Below are 2,102 nucleotides of genomic sequence, written 5' to 3'. Positions count from 1 at the left end.
GGGCGTTTCTGATGAAGGGCTTGATTTAAACGTTCCAGTTGCTGACTGTAGATTGAGGAGTTCGAAATGAATTACTTCTTTGATGTCCCACCAAATGCAAAGCATCACTTTATGCGGAAGGTGTCTAGGTTTTGGGGTAGGAAGTGGTTTTTGTCTAGGACTGAGCCATTGTTTTTAGCGTTTAATATTCGCATAGAGAATCCATTTTTCATCACCAGTGACAATTTTGTCCGAAAATGGTTCACGCGCATTACGCGCCAGAAGAGACGACGCAACGTTCCCACGTTGGAAACGATGATCATCGGAGAGTTCGTGAGGCACTCAAACACCTTCTTTATGGAGTTTTCCCATCTTCCTTAGATGTTTACGTATTATTTCATGAGAGACATGCAATTTCAGTGCCATTTCACGAGTGTGTTACCTTGGGTTAGACTCAGCAAGCGTCTTCAGAGCATCAACATCAATTCCAACATGTCGGCCCCTGCCATTACAGTTTTTAAGGCTAAAGTCACCTGAAAGAAATTTTCTGAACCATCGTTGACACTTTCGAACGTGTAAAACATTTTTATAAAGTTCTTTGACATTATTTGTGGCTACAGAGGCGTTGTTTTCCTTCTTGTATTCAAACAGCATTACATTCTGAATGTGTGTCTCGTGATGTGCCATCACTATAAGGAATTAGAGTATACTAAACTTTACACATTATATAGGCTACATTAATAGGCGGTTCATTTAACTATTATACGCGATGTACGTTTTCTGGGGGGGGGGGAGTTAATGAAAGTGTTCCAAAACGCGACATTAATTTCTTGACGACATAATATATCGAGCTAATACAGTTCGCCCTAGTAAAAAAAGTAACTTAAGCTGAAGATTTGAAATCGCGTATACTTGATTTGCAATATTTTATCGACACTTGTTTATAGACAACAAGTACGAAAAATGACCCCAGTTGCTAAATACGTGGCGCTAGTATTATGATGTTATTTATAGATGTCAAGTACGAAAGATGACTCCGGTTGCTAAATATGTCAGGCTAGGATTATGCCCTATCAGTGTTAGTATATATAATTTAAAAGACTTATTACTGTCAGCTCTTTGATTTATCGTCTTATCGTAAGGAAATTATAAAGCGAAAAGTATCTTGCAATACTGACACTCCAGATATTATTGTGTTTACGGCCGAAAATATCGTTCACAGTAACCCAACAGATGAAACAATGCATCCTAATCTTTACATTAGATACGTAAGAAAAGTATATTTAATTAGTAACACTGATGGTCATGTTGATTTTTAGTTTCACTCTAAGTTTACTCTCATCGGAAGTATTTATTATTATATAAACTTTGTACAGCAACTGAAACAATAAATCTATAGATAAGTGCTCTATATATAACAAGTACTTCAACCGATTTAAGAAAAAAATATATACGTGGATTAAATACGTCATTGGTGGCTATGGTTTATGTACGAAAATTTACACATTTAATAAATAGTAACTTGTGGCTATGATTCATTATTTAATCATGCAGGTTATATAATAGAGAAACTCTTTCCTTCACCGTTAGATTATACTGAAACCAATTAGAGAGAAACCTCCTCTTTCAAGCAGAATGACACCCAGCTTGTATATAGGATACATCATCAAACAAAGGTAGCATGCACATATATCCAACCCAACGTGAGTAAGAAGTAAACCAGAAATATTACAGAATTAGTTGAAACATATACTTAAACAAGTTAATAATTACATTAATCATTAAATACATACACACACATATATATATAGCGTAAGAATTAACAGTAATCTACATTAAGATATTTTAAATTTTATTGTACTAATTATAAGGTATTTTATTGTACTAATTATAAGGTATTTTATTGTACTAATTATAAGGTATTTTATTGTACTAATTATAAGGTATAGTTAACCCGTTGTATGAGTTCTTATTTTTAAATAGTTTATTCTAATAATCAGTAAAATATTAAAATAAATTCATCCAATATGTTTATTCAACTCACTGTGGTTTTATTATGAAGGTAAGTTTAGTAAGAATTACCGTATTTTTCGGAATATAAGACGCACCGGTGTATAAGACGC

General features: G+C 33.6%; 1 protein-coding gene across 1 annotated transcript in view; it reads right to left on the bottom strand.

Moving 5' to 3' along the window:
- Positions 1–2,102, bottom strand: part of LOC106464941 (paired box protein Pax-5-like) — a 128,299-nt gene that overhangs the window by 10,378 nt on the left and 115,819 nt on the right. The window lies entirely within an intron of this gene.

Source organism: Limulus polyphemus, unplaced genomic scaffold (assembly GCF_000517525.1).
Source record: "Limulus polyphemus unplaced genomic scaffold, Limulus_polyphemus-2.1.2 Scaffold64, whole genome shotgun sequence".
In the NCBI taxonomy this organism is placed as follows: Eukaryota; Metazoa; Arthropoda; class Merostomata; order Xiphosura; family Limulidae; genus Limulus; species Limulus polyphemus.
The sequence above is the reverse complement of the archived record's forward strand: the minus strand, read 5'-3'. Positions and strand labels throughout refer to the sequence as shown.